The 19,571-nt window shown below is 39.2% G+C and overlaps 1 long non-coding RNA gene across 2 annotated transcripts in view; it reads right to left on the reverse strand.

Moving 5' to 3' along the window:
- Positions 1 to 1,901: 1,901 nt before the first annotated feature.
- LOC122797292 overlaps positions 1,902 to 19,571 on the reverse strand; it is a 166,164-nt gene continuing 148,494 nt past the window's right edge. The window contains exons 4-5 of one of the 2 annotated variants that reach the window (XR_006364051.1): positions 4,336 to 4,413; positions 1,902 to 2,489 (exon numbers count right to left, since the gene is read on the reverse strand). This is a non-coding gene — a long non-coding RNA (uncharacterized LOC122797292). The remainder of the gene's footprint in view (positions 2,490 to 4,335; positions 4,414 to 19,571) is intronic. The other variant, XR_006364052.1, reaches the window with a different exon arrangement.

Genomic DNA, 19,571 nt, shown 5'->3' on the forward strand with positions numbered 1-19,571 from the left:
CTTGATGTAATCCCACCTCCACCTTAAACGCATCTGTCACTACCACCGCAGACCTCACCGCTGTCACACTACCCTTGCACATATCCTGTACCACTCTTGCATACTTCTCTGACACTCTCAACTTCCTCATACAATACCACAACTCCTCTGTAGCCACCCTGTCATATGCCTTCTCTAAGTCCACAAAGACACAATGCAACTCCGTCTGACCTTCTCTATACATCTCCATCAACAGTCTCCGAGCAAACATCACATCTGTAGTGCTCTTTCCTGTCATGAAACCATACTGCTGATTACTAATCATCACCTCCCTTCTTAACCTAGCTTCCACTACTCTTTCCCATGACTTCACGCTGTGACTGATCAATTTAATCCCTCGGTAGTTACTACAGTTCTGCACATCACCCATATTCCCAGTACCAAAACACTTTTTCTCCATTCCTTAGGAATCCTTTCACTTTCCAAGATTTTGTTAAACAATCTATTTAAAAACTCCACTGCCATTTCACCTAAACACCTCCATGCTTCCAGAGGTATGTCATCTGGTGCAACAGCCTTTCCATATATATGGGATCACTACGGAATACTGAAACACCACAATCCCGGAAGTCTAAATCCCGAGGACCAGAATCTTGAGATTGCAGAATCTCGAAGGTAATGAATGGGGATTGTCATACAGTGCGGAATGGGAACTTTGCCGTTTAATCCACTGTAGTGTGATCTCAGAGTTGGTATTTAAGTTGCAGGGAGTGTGGGGGGGGGTGCAGGGGGGCTTGCCCCCCTGCATACAGGTTGGAATACTTTGCTGGATGTTTTACCTTTTGTTTTCTTCAATGTTCTAGATTCCGCAATCTTGAGATTCTGATCCTATGCCTTTAGAGTCTCGGGATTGTGGAATTTCGGTATTCTGTAATGAACCTATATATATATATATATATATATATATATATATATATATATATATATACATATACAGATAGAGATATTTAGTTATTTATCTATCTATCTATCTATCTATCTATATATATATATTTATTTGTTTATTTATTTATATAAGAGTGCAGTATAGTTAAAATATGTCCCTGAATATATATATATATATATATATATATATATATATATATATATATATATATATATACACACACACACGCATACACATGTGCCTAGATAGATTGAAATTTATTTATTTATTTATTGCCATCTATAAGACTGATATTTAAAATCAGTCCCTGTTTTTGAGCCTTTTCCTCCCCATTATTTTGGGCTTTGTCCAGATTTTTTGCTCTAAGAGGTTGAGCAATATGATGCCAATTGCCAAAGTATGGTTATGTATGTAAATGAATCTATGCATGTTGTAATATAACAGAAGGTAAAAGAAGACTTTCTGGAATGTTTATATATAAAGTAGAAGTTCCATGGTGCATACATGAATGGCACAGTGACAGTCAATACAGCATGGAAGGAAGGACTGCCCATATACAGCAGCCACAGTAATATCACATAACATGGCACTATCATGGCCAATACATGCCACACACAAAGCCAGTATACCAGTGTGGCAGTATAACATACCAGTGTCATAGAATGTACATGGGCAAAGACATGTCATGTTGATGAACAGACATGACATGGCAACCAACTTATTCACCTCACTGTGTTATGTGTGAACTGTAGGGAAAATGCTGTTTGCTTGTTGCTGTAAATCCCACACAAGTATACAGTGGATATTAACTGCAAAATTCATAAATGTGACATACCGGGCCACAGAGTGCTGGCTATAACAACAATATGCTGCACCGCATACATAGAAGTACACACAGAAAGACAGATGTAAGAAGCAGAACACCTACGCTCATGGAGCAATATATGCATCAATAACAGCATTTCGTGGACATAGACAAGAGTAGTGTATTTTTAATGGCATAATTTTTGGCATGTTCCAGGTGCAACATAATACAAAATGCCACATGACATCTGCATTGTACCATTGGATGTGTATCACCTAAGCATGACAACAATATGCTATGCATGGACAAGTGTGCCTATACAATACAATTGTTCATATGGTATATACCATGGTGGCGGCAGTACACAGGTGGATCACACAGACAATACATACAGTCCTGAGGGCCCACACTGACAGAGCAGAACATCACAAATGATCTTGTAGGGTAGTTCCCTAAATTATTCACTGATGGCCTTCACAATGTCATGGAAAAAAGTCCACATCAGGTCCCTCATCTGAGTCCAAAAGATATCACTCATAACCTCCCTGAACTGGTTCACAAAATTGTGTGCCTTTGCTGGTGGTCGACATCTCCTGCAGGGTGCTGCTGGAATGATGGGATGTGCAGGTCCAGATCTGTCCTCACTGTCATCATCAACCCCATTATGGCTATCATCCTCAGTCTATGAGTACTCAAGCAGTGGTCTCACATATTCTCATCTCTGGCTTCTGCTAGGAGAGCAGCCATGGATCCCATGATCTGTTGAGATGAAACACATAACAAGAAAGAATTATTCCAGCAACCATGTGATTACATAACATAGCCACTGTGACACGATTCACACATGGAAAATATTCATCATGACACATTACACTAAGGTATGCCAAAATGCAAATCTACCACCATAGATGGTGAAAGGCATGAATGCAAACCATATTGATGAAAACCACTTCTCTAACAGTCCATACATTCCTGTGCAAAACATGGCTGTCATGAACCACAAATTGATGTGCACATAATGTAACAGACTGTCTTTCTAAACCATCATCATGATCCCTGCATATGAGACACCAGGGTTATCAAAATAATTTACAGATGTTATTAAAACCTACTTTTCAGATTATATGGCCTATAAGTAGTATGTATATGGTGTATAATAAAAACAAGTGAGGCTAGCAGGAGGACAGTCATGCACACAACACATTCCCAATGTCCTATTACCAATATGTATGGATGATGTTAATAGAAACCCATGTATGGGCCACTGTATCCATCATAGAAGGCCAAGAGGTTACTCCAGTGCATGACATGGCATGCATTACTTACCTTTTCTGTGGAAATTCTGCCATTACCTGACCAATTAATAACTAGTCATCATTATGCATAACAAACAAATGTGCAAATCCAGCGCACATATATATCATAATAAGCACACCCTAACAATGTGGCATGCGACACTGACATGAGACTACATTACAAAACAAGTACTACACTGTAAAACCACATTGAAAATGCCAACTTAACACTATAACTGCAGCCTGTAGTGGGGAACACTTACCATATGCCTGACTACATTGTCAAGCAGATAGTCTAAGAGGATATCACTACTTTGTTGTAAGTGTGCCTCACAGATTTATATCAAGGTGTCAAGGTGTCAGTATCTGAATCACTCACTGCTTAGTAATGAGTCATGTTAACAGCTCCCAAATAACACTTGGGTATTATGAAAATATAGTAAGATGAAAAATCAGTGGAAAGCATAAAAATATATGCAAATGAGATATACAATGCAACTGTCTGATACACCAATATAAAATAGTTGGAATGCAATACAACATCATAGAAGAACTAGACAATCATAATCTCAGTTACAGCATGCAACATATAAACCCTTAGATTATGTTATAACACACATTACCATCCATTAACTAATGCATCCTTGCACTACATCATCTTTAGGGATTCCTATGTATGTACCTGCAAAATGCAAACACTGTATGATGATCAGCGAGCATGTAAAAGGCAAACTAATGAAGAAAATTAGTAGATTTGTGCACAATTCCTAAACACAAGATACAAGTGTGTTGTAAAAAAAAATCCCCAGTCTTGTAGGTAGAAGTGCTAGCCATGTTGAACTGAAGTACATGCCAGACATAGTCTGCCAACAGCAATTGGAATGCTGAGACAGCAGGAATCCATTCAGTATTAGAAAACTCAGGCTATGTGCAACAGAATAGTCTTTGAGCACCACTGTCTGACCTACAGGTTTACCACTACCTGATGAACAAACAACAGTAACACCACAATTAATGCATATGTGAAACATCACAGGCGAAAGCACTGTAACAATTACATAGAACTGTCATCTAGGTTTTGACGTGAAATCATAAACATTACCCTCATCATTCATGCCCTGCTCCTAGCTTAAATGTACACTTTTTAATAAAATATACATTGGTAAGCACAGGAAACATTTCCTTGCAGAAAGGCGCAGCTGGGTAGACTTGCATTAATAAAAGCATGTATAGGGTTATAAACCAAACAACTCCTGCAACAATGTTATGATCTATTCTAGGTAAAAATAACATGAAAATGTCTAACATACCTCTCTCCCTCCACTGTTCCTCCGGCCTGTGCATTCACTTGATGCACAATGCCCAATTCCTGGCACAGTCTTTATCATCTGCAAAAGATACAATATATGTATGATAGCACAGACTAGGTATGTATAAAATACTAGTGAAATACAATCAGCAGTACATGTTTATTAGTCTTGACATGGGATACTATTACAGATTTTGCCTAATCATCTATTGCTGTGCCACACAATATTTTACACAGTGGAGGAGTACTGAGCACAAAATCTAAGACATGAAATTCCAACCTATGACTCAATTATATTCACACAATACCTGTTTCACCTACCTGCCTAGCTAATATATCCTGGCTGCAGTGGTATGGAGTTAACTGTAGTTACACAACTCAAAGGTATGACTGTGCAAGGAAGGAGTAAAAACATGGGTCAGGACTTCACATTACAAGACTGGTAAACTACAGTTCAACATGCCCAATGTGCTGTGCATTTGTAAGCTAAATCATGCAAGCCTAACTGCCACTGGTTACAACAAAAATACACAACAGTAACATTTCATATCCCAGAGTCACAGTCACTGCAATAGAACATGTAGCTGCACTTAACAGACCAATACACAGGACTTCATCACCAGTATCTTATAGATTAAAATGTAGATTAGGTAGAAGGACAGGAAATATCTAAAAATAATTTATTGTTACATACCAAATCATACCTTGCAAATGTCTCTGATATTAGGGAATGTACCTGATTTTGAGTTAGAGTGTAGATCTGCCCCTCTCACTCTCTCCTAATAACAGTAGGAGAAAGGTGATGAATTGCACATAATAAATAACGACAATAAATGGAGGTATATCCTACCTTAACATTGGCAAATGTACATTAATTCACATTCCTGTACCCTGACACTGTCACACATTAATTGTAGTAACAATGAAAATGTAATCCTGATTGTCATTGAGTATTTCTGGATTAGTCCCTGATTATGTTGAGATGTGTTCCTGATTGGTTGAGAGCTATGCTCTAAGTGTACAGGTGAAGTATACCTCTGTGGTCAAAACCTTACACATACAGCTATCTTGACATAGCTATGTTGTTTACAGAAAATGTATGGATAATGAAGTTGTGGGTAAGATGGCGATAAAAGTCATAGCCTGCTACAGACCCACAAACATGCTCCTAGACTCACATGCCAGCTTCCTAAGCACCCTGGAATATATCAAGGTCCAACCCAGTACTCTCATACTAGGTGACTTCAACTACCCTTCCAGCAACTGGGAAAACTATTCAAGTACCAATGTACAGGCCCAATTCTTTCTGGAATTTATCAATTCCAATGCCCTGGACCAGCTCATTCTGACTCCCACTAGAGGAAGCAACATCCTCAACCTGGTTATCAGCAACATGGGAGCCCATTACTCCACACTTATAGTCAGTTCCTCCCTGGCTAAATCTGATCACAAACTGATCACCATGGAAATCTCCATCTCACCTACACCCCTGCTAAGGTGAACACCCTGAAAAGCTTCTCTAAATCCAACGTTGGGCTTCTAAAAGCAGAAGTGGTTAACTTCTCGACATCCATGCCAATGTAAAATAGCTGCATGACTGCCAAATCATACACCAATGCACTCTATGAGCATGTACACAAATGCATGGATTACAAATAGACCTAAGACACTCTCCTCCACAAAAAGGAAGCCAATCTGGTGGTCCCCAGCCACCAATAAACTGTATAACAGAAGGAAGAAACTGTTGCTGAAAAAAATGAAGTCACAGGACTGAAAACCTCCCTTATCAGTATCAACAAAAAGCTAAGATCCCTTATCAAATCCTCTAAAGGCAGCTAATAGGCAGAATTGTGGCTGACAACAAAAACAACCACAAAGCCATCTATAGCTATATCAGAAACCTTAAAGTTATACCCAGATTTACTCAGAGATTTCCACAATGGCACCTCCTATACTGGGCCAACAGATATAGCTAACATGCTGGCTGACAGATTCAGTGCCAACTTTATCCCCCCCCCAAGGGTCCTATCACAATACCAGATGAAAGCATGGTACCCACCATTTCTGTGACACAGATAAAAGCTGCATTGTCCAAAGCCAAGAATACAGCATCCATGAGACCTGATGATATCCCTGGCTGCATCCTACATAAGCTACAAAATGAACTGGCACCACATCTGTGTGCCCTGTTCAGTCACAGCCTTACCTCAGGTAATGACCCTAATGAATGGCGTATTTCTACAGTCATCCCACTCCATAAAGGAGGAGCAACTACAAACCCAGGGAACTATCACCTCATTAGCCTGACAAGCCTTGTATGCAAAGCTATGGAGGGCATCATCATGGACTTGCTTAACAAAGATATAGGCAATCTCCAAACTCTTGACCCCACACTGTTTGGCTTTGTCAAGGGGAGATCCTGCCTGCTGAACCTGGTTGACTTCTTCGAGGCAGTCACCAAGGCTGTGGATGAGGGTAAGGCAGTACATACAGCATACCTTGACCTGGCCAAGGCTTTTTATGTCATTCCCCACTCAGGTATCATTGATAAACTCACCAAACTCTTCATCAATCCTTACATCACTAGATTAGTTGCAAATTGGCTCACAGATAGGACCCACAGAGTGAAAGTTGCGGATTCTATGTCAGACTGTTGATGAGTCATGAGTGGCATCTCACAGGGCTCGGTCCTGAGCCCTCTACTGTTTGGAATCTACTTGTCAGAAGTCCAGGCCAACACAGAAGGATTCTGGCTGACCAAATTCACTGATGAATCAAAGATAGGAGTCATTACTAACTCTCCAAGTGACACAGACATCCTACAAAAGGGCCTCTCTGAGACCAATGACCAGTGTGGGAACCATGGCCTGAAGCTTAATGCCAAAAAATGTATTATCATCCCCTTTGAAAAAAAGTCAGTTCCCATGAATTACCACATTGATGGGAGCCCACTGAAGACTAAAGGATCCATAAGGGATCTGGGCACCCAGGTCAACAGCCACCTCACCTTCGACCACCACATTGCTACTGTGGTCAGAAAGTCCTTCTACGTGGCACATCTTATAACCAAAGGTTTCACATCCAGGAAGAAAGAGGTCATCATCTCTCTCTAGTCATCTCTCATTAGACCAATCATCAAATATAATGCCCCATTTGGCATGCACCTGACCAGACATCTACAACAGCTGGAGAGGCCACAAAAGTACCTCACAAAAAGTATCCTAGGCCTTAAACACATATCCTACATGGACAGACTCAAGAAACTTCAGCTGTTCCCAGTCTCTTATCGTCTACTTAGAGGTGATCTCTGCTTGACTTACAAAGCCGTGTACACCCAAGCCCTACTTGAAATTCTACACCTAAATAAATCCAAATCCCCGCGCCACATGCTCCAGAGATCACAACCTTATTACCACAATTAACAGAACATGCTGGAGGGACAGGTTCATCTCCCAAAGACTGCCCATACTCTGGAATAAGCTTCCCATTCATGTCAAGCAGAGACCCTCATTGGCCCTCTTCAAGAGAAATCTTGACGAGTGGATGGGTAACAGAAAGTTCAATCTAGGGATCATTCCAGCTGCACTACTGTATATGGGCACTGTGAACTAATATCAGGTGGCACTGTATCTGGGCAATTTTTTTTTTGGGGGGGGCTAGACTTGTAAAGGCTCCAGGGACATTAGCCTAGTATACACCTATGAACCTAAATGAACGTTATACGCATAAACATGTACAAACTAACTGTATACATGAACAAGCAGGTATCTGTACATTCAGTTTCAAAAATGTTAAGGCAGACAGATAAAAATGTATTCTAAGCTACCCCCGTACATGGATTCAAACTCACATGTATCTGTATTATATGTACATTGGTCTCTTTGACTAACAGGTTGAGCTAAGAGATAGCATAATACTTTCCCTAATAACAAACTGCTGTTGGTGATGTCCATATTCCTGTGGATAACAGACAAATATACACCCATCCAACACCTAAGCACCATGGGTGTTTATTATGCTCCATACAGAATCAAGATGTGTAACAGACAGATTGCATTAAGTTTTATAATGTCCAACATCTGTTAGACATACTGACCTGCAGCGCTCTAACATTAATATGTACAACAAACATGTATTTAACAACACTGTGCATTTTCTAAAGTAGAGAGGAGTAATACAGGTCTGTATGACTCAGTATTTACACATACAGAAATATACTTTGTGATGGTCATAAATTATTGCGGATAATGGAGAAATGCATAGTAGTCCATGGCCTAGGCACTATAGACATCAGTGAAATATAGCCATGCTGGATGTAAAAATGATGTACTGTATAAGTTTCCAGTGAAACGTGCCCATGATGGATGATGTACTGTATAAGTTGCCAGTGAAACGTGCCCATGATGGATGATGTATAAGTTGCCAAACAAATGTTGGTCTTATGTTCAATAGCATGTACAAAACAAACACCATTAAAGGAAAAAAAATGCCATGAAAATGGAACCCATACATAGGGGAGGAGCATTCACCTTGTCTTATTGTTTAACCAGCTGAGCTAAGTGACAGAACAGTTAAGTCATGACTCTAAAAAGAATTTTTAGGAATATAGGTCACAGCTGTATGTGTGATGTCCATAGGAGTGCATGATTAAAGTGAGTATTATGACACTCACTATAGACATACGCAGCTGTGTCCTCACCTTAGTGACCCTCTGGAAAAGATCCTCTGCATTCTCTAATGTAGGTTATCATAGCAGTGGTGAACCTGCACTCCAGTCCTGAAGATCCTTGTGCATCATCAGTGCTCCCTTACAATCCATGTCAATCTTTGTGAATTTCCTCCCTATGCTTGCATACATTGCTCAAGTCTGGCATAGATGGTGAACATCCAGGTCATTTGTTCGTCAGTCTAGTTCAGTGCATGTACATGCTATAGCCTCCTTGCAGTAGCCATCTCATTGATGCAGGTCAGGAAAAAGGCCTTTAAAAAACTACTCACTGAGGTCCCACTCAGTACGCAGATAGCAATGGTATGAACAGTAAATGTATCAAAATCACATTTTAAAGGTTGCCCTTTTAGGATGCTATCAGATCATTGGAGCGTAATGTACACATTATACATGATCCTGTTTCAAAATAACTTCTGAGTATTTGCACAGGGCACATTCCTTTATGCTGAGCTATTGATTAATGCACTTAATTTTAAGAACTTACGTGACTGTGTGTAAATGGGATTCCAAAATGGTGAATGATAATGAACCTGGGATCTATTGTGACCTCCTGGTACAAATGGTACTTAAAAGCTGTGTGAACATAGCTAGTCTTTTTTTAAGTAATTCCTGACTTACAGTAACTTCAGTGGTAATGTGGCACCTGCTAACATGGCTGTGGTGGGATATATTGTTCTTATTACAGTTCTATGTTATTATTACTCCTTATGATTCTATTTATACATATTGATTATCACTTCTCTAGCAAAATTTTCTGCAATGTAAAATGTCTGTGACATACTGGAGGGGCGTAGGACTGACCAATTTGCATATAGGTGGGAACATCTGTATTACTGACTAGCAGGAATGCCGCATATGCACTTGTGCAGAAAAAATGGAATGATGCCAGAGAATAGTACATGCAGATGGACTGACAATCCATCTGCATGTATTGTTGGTGACCCTGTACATTATGTGGTATAGTTAAAGAAATTGACCTGTTCCAAGTGTATATGTATGTTGCATGTTAATCGATATTCACTGATATCAACAATTATATATTGATATAGTATTCACTGGTGTTTAGTTATACATCCATTAAATATAGTGCCAGAATTACAACATATCTGTGTTTATGTCTGGCTCCCTTGTACTCTCTGTGCTATGCCTACAGAAAATAAGGTTTTCTGAAGGTTTCTGTAACCTGTACAATGGCCACTGTACAGATGCTTTCTTATCATAATAATAATAATGATAGTAATAAGAATAATAATAATAATAATAATATAGCAATGGTTGTTAGTGCATTTCATCACATGAAGACAGAATGCGGATGGCATTGCCTGCTCAGTGTTTAATGTGTTCATATGTAGGTATTTGTGGATAACAGTTTGTATTAATATGACTGCTTGCTTTCTACAAGTTTTCTTTATAACTCCATGATGCATACCATATGCTGGCAGTAACTTACGTTATTACAACTTATCTCACTGACTGTGATTGTGTATGCCATCCACTCAGCATTATTGGTTAACACGTAGCCATTATGTTATCATGTGCATATTAATGTGCGAGGTCCATTTATATTGTACTGTGTATGTAGCACAATGGTTGCATGGTTGTCCTATCATTGTTGTGATTTCCAGTGCAATGTGTTCAGATTCCACATATGACTTCTAAAGATATCACAACTGATGATGTTGTTACATATTTAGAAGTTGTTTTCACATCAGTCATGTTCTATTTAATATAGCTTTGCATTGTACATGAATGGAGAGCAGGTAAATTGACATATGCTTGCAACAATGTCATGTCCATATGTGGGCCCCAGTGCAAATTATACCATGTTCATATCACTGTCTTTCAAATGACAAAATAAAGTGAAGGTGACAATTTCTTTCCCTGAGAAAATTACATCATCACTGATGCTCTGGACCCACATGGACTTAGTCTCCCTGAATGGATGGGAAAAACTGTATGGAGGAATGAAGTGTAGACAGACCTGACCAACATGGAGGCCTGTTGGCAATGCTGCTTTGACATGATCCTTTGGGAAGCCAACTGGATATACCAATATAAAAGTTTGAGGAATGTCACTGTCAGTGGCCTGCCATTGACTTTCCCAGATGAGATAACATGTTCCTGGTGTTCCTGCATACAACTTCCAGTCAACACATACCTGGTAGAGCTACAGAAGCAAGTGTTCCAGGATGTACATGTATGTTGTACTTTTCTGAACATTGTTGTATACACTCCACATATCATTGTTTTGCACATATTCATGTAGTGTTCCTTGTTCCAGCAGCAGAACTGAGCTGTGAACATGGAAGAACACATCCTGATGTTAACCAAAGTAAGTGTAATGACATGTTATAATGCAAATGGGGTACATGCATAACACTTCCAGCAACATGTGTAAGGTAGTCTTTATTCATTTGCACAGGTCCATCCATGTCTGCACAGCAGAAGCACATGTCAGGTGAGTACCTCCATATACTGTTACTGTGATGAATAGCTGTTATTGCTTTTGCCGACTGTTGTGACAGTGGTGTATACTGACATGTTGATGTATCCCTGCCATTGTTATCTACAAATACATCATCACAAGACATGGGCCATGCAGGTATATCTACAGAAAGACCAGGTATGTTTTCCCCCATTTTTATAAGATGCAGCAATGTGTGCCACACTTGTGATGTATGATATTCATGTCACTGTTTTCCATACACAGATACATGTGTACAATAGGTGTGCTGTATATCATGTGAGTGTTTCCACATCCTGTTAGTGAGGTTTGTATGTCATCATGCACCTCTGTCTGCACTCATGACTGTTTTACATACAAACATGTTGTGCTTTGTTTGTTTTCTACTATAGCATGCATAGCATGACAGATGAGAAACTCACCACACAGGAATTATGAAATTGGTATTTTTATACATGCCAATGTTGAAACTCCTATTGGTCCCCTCCATTAATACTGTGTCCTTCTACACCTACTGAGGAAAATGGCCATATGCACATCAACCTCAACAAACGGGTATATGTATATATTACTTACTGCATGTTATACTTCTGAAGAATGGCACTTGATGGTGACTAAGTGCTTACTAATAATGTGTGGTTGCCTTTGTTTCCCTATAACAATTGCATTTCAGCCCTCACCTCCGATGCTGGATTTCCATGAGGACATGTTACATGTTTTGGTCTTACTCCCAAATGTCATATATGTTGCAAATGTAGCATAAATGTCTTCTCCATGTTATATAGGTTCCACGAGCCATGCCTGGACACAACCTCCTGGTACATCTTAACTTCTATATTTGCCCCATATGTACATACTGAGCTGCACCATGTAATTACTATCAGTGTAACTGAGCTGTGTCTTCTATCTCTTTTTGTTGCATGTCCACTACCTGCCTCCTTCAGTAGCCCATAACCTGATCCTGAGGTGGGATGTGATATGTCTCACTGTGCTAATATAGCCTGTGGCACACAGGGCATAAATTTACTGATACAGTCTGGCCCAGATGATGACAGCTGTGTGGGTCAGGTTGTAGTCTGTGACATGGAGGAAAACATGTCCAGCCATTCTGATGATGTGGGGACATCAGGTGTTAGATAGGATGATGCCTGTGCACCACTGTCCCATGTTGAGTCTCTTTGTGATGTTAACTCTTCCTCAGAACAGAGTGATACTGACTGAAGCATGACATCTTGACATGTAGCTGGTGAGCATGGGTGCATGCCAGATGTTTTTTTTTCTTCTCATAAAGGCAAACAAATGTTTCCAGTGATACCATGGATCTGAGATTCATGCACGTGACTGTGCCACAGATCATGTTGCACACCAGCATGTTATCTTTGGCATGTACCATTGAAAGCCTTGTTACAGCAGTGCCATAGTACAAACTGGGTGGTGTGTGCCCTGACTATGCTAAGATGATTACCATGTGGGAGAAGCTTGATCCCTGTCATTAGCCCAACACTTATCCATGAGACATTGATGTATGTGCTGCAACATCCACACACATCTACCATTGGCCAATCCACTGTAAGGCCAGCACTCACAACCAGACAGTTAACTTGCAGTCATGTTCCTTCCCAAAATGTGTCTTCACATGCTGGGGTCACCACCTCAAGTTCCTCTCTAGAGCAACATGGGCCAAGTGTTTCCATATGTGGTAGGGGTAGTCAGGGCCAAGTGTGAGCTGCCAGCATGGGGACCCTAAACTGCTATACAGTAACACTGTGAGTTGATCCAGTGTGTGTCCTGTAGTGGCATTCTGACACCATGGTGGCAATGAACACTTCAAACTACTGATAATTACATCCATATGTGGTTGTGAGGTCTGATGCCACAGGATTATGTTAGTTTTAGTAACCTAAATGACTACATTCCCTTGTTGATAATTAGGCCACCTTTTGCAATGACATATGTTAATAGTGATGCTGACAACACTAATGCAATATGTGATGATCTGCCTTCATGTTTCATGATTTCATAGTGGATGATAGGGATGGGGTTTACATCACAATTTCCTTTGCTGTCTGCCATTGACACATGCACCAGTTTGACTCTGTGTGCAAGCTTGCCTTGCTTGTGGCCTGATTTGACGGTTCTTCTAATTACTGTTTTGTATATTTTAATACTATTATATGCTACGATTATGTTATGTATGATGCTCACTGTGTACAACTATGTGATCTGTGCTATTGCTGTGGGGCAAGACATGAAAATCACTGATTACTTCAGATACTTCTATACCTGTGGCTTGCCAAGGCTTAAGGGTGTGTGTCAGACACTGCAATGTTGCCTAAGCAAGGACTTGTGGTTGCATCCTCCATTGCACATGTGTGCTTCTCTGTCCTGTGTCGTCCAGATCTTCCTCAGGCAGCTTTGATATGTAATCTTCAGACATTTGGGGTTCTTGTGTTAGGTCACAAATTCAGCTACACCTGTTACAGGCCAACCTCCATACATGGTTGTTAACACATTCTGAAGCATGGCTCACACCATAATCATCTTTGATGCCTTTTCAAGTGTGTACTGCAGTGCATCCAAAATGTGTCCAGACATCTGAATCTGGCTTTCAGCGTGCCAAACACATGCTCCATGGAGTTTCTAGTTGCAATGTGTGCTCTATTGTATGCCTCCTCAGCAGTGTTGGATGGTGCTTTGTATGGCACCATTTGTCATGACTCAAGTGGATAACCACAGTCACCTGTTGGTGTAGGGAGCTAAAACATATTTGTCATCACATATGTTGACAGTGTTGTATTTTTCTTACATCCTAGCTGTAAATCTATAGTAATCCAGTGTTTGTCCCTCTGATATTTTGTCATTTTGAAAAGCAGCAGTCAGACCACTTTAACTTCATATAGCAGCATCATGGACACTACCAGAGTGTGTTACAATGATATTCATTGTGCTGCCATTTGCTGATCACTTCATCTGACAGTTCAGCAATGGCCATCACATTTTATTTATGGACCTTTCTGCTTTAGGGTCCATGGGATTTTAATACGGACATGGGTACAGTCTATTGCACTGTAACATGGTGGAAGTTGGTGATGTTGTAGAACTAGTGCATGACATTCAGCTGCTCTATGACTACAGATGGAAAGTGGATATATTCATCTACATTGTAGCACATTGCTGACAAGAAATGTGAGAGGATGTGACTGGCAGCTGCCTGGAATACTCCTAGAGCATCTCCCTTATGACATTGGAATGTCCTGGACATATGTATACCAAAGTTCAGACAGACTTTGGTTTGGCAAGTATAGGGTTGCCTCACAATATATGCACAGACATATGCAGGGTGTACATGATACACACAGCCTGCACCTGCTTTATGTCTAAGTGGTACCTGTCAATTATTATTTCCTGCTCAGAGAGTTGGCTTAGTTTTAGTTGGTCTCTGTGTCTAACTGTATGACTTCTTGGATGTATTACAATACCTTCCTGTATGGCTTACACCACTGCAGCTTGTTATATTCAGTTTGCAGGCAGTTTCATTCCTTTTTTCTTTTTCAGTAATATTGCAGATTCTGCAGATTTCCATTGGATTTAGTTTCCTTTCATTGGGTCGCAATATGGCATTAACCAAGGGTTTTGGAAATGTAGCTGGCAAGGCACTTTTTCACATTTAAGTAGTATTGGGCACACATGGAGTGTTTTGGAATCTGATGGGCATGCACAAAGTCCATAATTGTCCTGTGCCGAACAGATAATTACTCAGACTAATTCCAGCATGTGGTATGTTGAAGTCTTCCTTCAGCATGCTATACTGCCTGCAAATTTGTTTAGGAATCTGGCCCATAATCTTTGAATGTTATGGAATTTGATTTACTGTAATTTCCTTTTATATCAGGGAAATCAGAACTTGAATGTCTGGTAATCTGTTTAATGGGTTGTTGTGAACTCTAGGAGATGGACAAAACATTTATATTTATGGAGTAATTAGTACTGCTTAGCTGTGAACCATTCACTGGAGTGTAGTTATTTCCACCATGGATGTGGATGGTGTACTAAGTAATTTCACTATTTGATGATGAATGCACATTTGAGATATTAAAAAAAACAAAAACAATTGTAATAAAAACATTATATGCAAAGAGAAGTGGGGGAGTGGCCAAGTTGGCTAACTAAGCAGCAACTGCTGAAAGCACTGTGACTAAAAATTTATCTGACAAAAAATGTAATCAGAAAATTAAAATTTGAAGATACTTGTTGGCTAATTTTATTCATCAGTAGTCAGAGAAAGGATGTATACCTTCAAGTTCAACAAAAGCAATAGCTTTTCTGTTAGAATTCCGACTGTTTGGTTAAGAGAGAAGAGACTTCAACATGAGCCCCTCAAGAAATGATACTCAGTATTCTTCTATTAAAAAAGACATTCAGTCAATATTATTTAGTGTACAGGATATATTGCTTAAAATAAACAAACTGGACACAAAACAAGAATGTTTCATAGAAGAAACTAGAAAGAGGATAGACCATTTTGAAGCTATTATGAAACAACAAGGGGCACACATCATCAGTATGGAAGATATGTTGAATCATCATGAAGGCAAAATAACTCAAGATGAGTCTCAGACTGAATTTCTTTTAAAACAAAGTAACTGGTTCATAGAAAAAACTTGATAATTTAGAAAACAGACTGACATGATATAACATTAGAATTTGTGGTATACCTGAAAAGTATGAAAGAGACAATATAATAAAGATCTTAACTACCTGGCTACATAAAAGTTTAAATCTACCTGAAACTTTTTCTTTTGGAATTGAAAGAGCACATAGATCCCTGAAAGCACCTTCTAAGAAGGAAAATTCACCACCATGCCCAAATATAATAAAGTTCATGTCTAGCTTAGAAAAAGAACAATTATTAAAAGCAGCATGGTCCAGCCCACCTATTAAAATAAATGAAGATGTAGTCAGATTTGAAAATGACTATTCCAGTAAAGTAATGAATAAAAGAATTTCCTGATCAAGCAACGTACAAAGAACAATATTATAGCTACTTTGGCATTTCTTGCAAAGATCAAAGCATTCCTTTCTGAAGAAACCAAAATATTTAACATGCTGAAGAAGGCAACAACTTTTGTTAACAACTTTAAAATCCTTAATACTGAAGAAATGGAGTGAAAAAGTGAATCTATGAAGAGACAGAGTGAGCTGAATTCTTAGAAGTTTCTAATACCAAAAAACCTAAACACAAATTACTATTTTTCACTGATTGCTGGACTATTATTTTCTGAAACAACACATTTGTCTTTTAAATTAAAGGTTTGTCCTGCGCTTTAAGCATCAAAACATATGTAGGTATGCATTTATATTTTAAACTAAAGCACTGTTTCATGAAGAAGAATAGACAGGGTTAGTTTTACTATATTTTTCATTTAGCTAAACCTATGAGTATGTTTCTAAATATTAAACAGATATTTTCTGTAAGAAAATTTTATTATAGTGTAAGCAATAGAACTGGTAACTTTTCAGCTATATATGTTAAAAATTTAATTTTATTTATTCAATATCAACATGTGCATTGCTTAGTTAACTGAATATCAGATCTAAGTAATATGCTAATTGGAAGTGTTAAAGTGCTGGTGACTTTGTTTTCCTTGTTGCTGTGCACAACATTCCTTTCACAGTTCATTTATGAAACAATAGACACACTGTGTTTGAGAACAAAAAATGTTCCATCACTTCAGAATGTATTATTTATTTACATTTATGCACAAACAGTACTTACAACACAAGAATGTTCCATCTCTTCAGAGTGCTACAATTTTCCTGCCTTGAGCTATGCTGAAGAAAATCTAGGTCAAAGTTCATCACTGATGTCAGTGAAAGAAGAAAAATACATTTCTATTTTTTTCTCAAGTATAAATGTGAAAAATCTACTCAAAATAATACCTCTTTTCTCTTCTTAGAAGTGAAAAATTGGTAAGACAAAAGATATAGCCCAGGATTCAATAAAATCTATGCAGAAATGGTGCTATTCCAGCATGGAGTGAACAGTGTCAGTTTCCGCATAGCCTTAACAGCAGCACACCTTGAATATTCATGAAGCTGCGCTACTGCTAAGGCTAAGTGGACACAAACATTACTGAGTGCAGGGGGCATGTTTTAGTAGTGCTCGCCTATCCAACATGCCCCCTGTACTCTCAAAGTGCCATACGGCACTTTACAATGCTTTCAGTGTCCGCAGACACTGAAAGCAAATATAAAATAGTAAAACAGTGTCTGTGGATACGTAAATAGTCAGGAGATATTTAAATAAATACAGGGGGGGTGTGACAGGTACTGTCACACACCCCCTGCATTGCAAAAGTGCCGTACGGTCATACATCTCAACTGTACAGGTTTTTGCAGAATGTCCAGATGTCTGCCTCATATTTTCTGTGTGTTCCCCCAAATATCTGTCCCTACCTGTCAAATAGCAGAGGATTGGTGCCATTAAATAATGACAAACATTTGAGTTGAAGACTCCACATCCTTCGGAAAAGTCATGCTAATGCAAAACCTATTATTCTATCAACGTTCTAAGTTTGCAAGAGCAATATTAAAATATGTCCCTATTTGTCCCCTTACAATTGCCCTTACTGTGACTTACAAGGAGTATTGATACATGCAAATAAAGTGATTTTATTAATTTTCTTTTTTTCCCATTCTATGGTATGTTTAAGCATAGCTGAGTGGGTTTGCATGTTACAGCCCTCTTTTCATCATTGCTTAAACATCCCATAGGAGCTAAATAAAAATATGCAGCTAAACTCCTAATGATGAGATAGCATAGTGGTTACAGTCCCGGATTTGCATGCAGGAATTCATGGTTTAAGTATCAAGACAAGCACTTTATTTTTACATGTGAAAGCATTGTTAAAATTATTTTTTTATGTTAAATTATGTAGTAAGCGATATTTGTTACCTAGGGTAGTGTAGCTGGTCCAAAATGTAAGTGTGAGGGCATATAGCATGTGAAATCACCCAGGTATACACAAGTGTCTCATACAATATTATCACACCCCAAGGTAATGTAATGAAAGCATATAGAGGGACGTCATGTAAAGTAAATCATATATACTTAATAATATGTCAGTAATGATTAAATACTTTACAACCTGATTTTTTTTAAAAAGAAAAACTGACCAATGCTAAGCAGTGCTGAGCTCTGCTTATCTGGTATAAGCATTGCTTAGACTAAAATTCTAAGCAGGAGTGAGCTCAGGTAACCAGATTTGTGCACTGCTAAGCACCACTCAAATCTTACCCCTTTAAGCAGTGCTCAGCACAGCTTAGCGGGTTTTGCACTGCTAAGCTGGGCTCAACAGTTTTCAAATGGTCCAATGACAGCAAATGGAGTGGGTATATGGCCTTATTTAAATCACACAGGTGGGAATACAGCCAGAGCCTGTTGTAGTTGATATGTGCAGGTACTATGTCAGGCATTGGTGAAGGAGGAAGCTTTCAGGTGCAGCACTGTGGCATTCAGAAATCCAGGGTCATGGCTGGACTCCTTGTAGAAAACCATGATGAAAGACTGCTGCAGGGCCACTACCAGGGCTTACAATACAAAGCAGAGGCCTGGGACCATCTCGCACATGATCTCACCAGTTCTACTGGCATCCCCCCAAACTGGAGTGCAGGTACAACATCATTATGCTGACCTAAAGTGGAGGAAGGGGGTGCTTTTGGCCCAGTCTATCCAAGGCGCATAGGCACAGAATGCTCCAGTAGTGTGTAAGTATCAGTATGAAGTAGTTTCTACCAAATTCTAGCCTGAGTATGCGATAGACAGATTTCCATAATGTTTGTTTTTCTTCCCTGCAGACCATAGAGGGCTAGCAAGATCAAAGCCCATGCCAACAGACTGTTAAGGCTGCACCAACAGGCTGTTGAGTACAAATATATCTTGCAGTATATAGTGCAAATAATTAAGAAGGAGTACATTGTTTACTGCCAGTAGGTATACTGTTACTGTGTTAACCGAATAAATAAAGTTTGTCTGACTAATATT

Source organism: Protopterus annectens, chromosome 3.part0, assembly GCF_019279795.1.
Source record: "Protopterus annectens isolate FY-2018-M chromosome 3.part0, PAN1.0, whole genome shotgun sequence".
Taxonomy (NCBI): Eukaryota; Metazoa; Chordata; order Ceratodontiformes; family Protopteridae; genus Protopterus; species Protopterus annectens.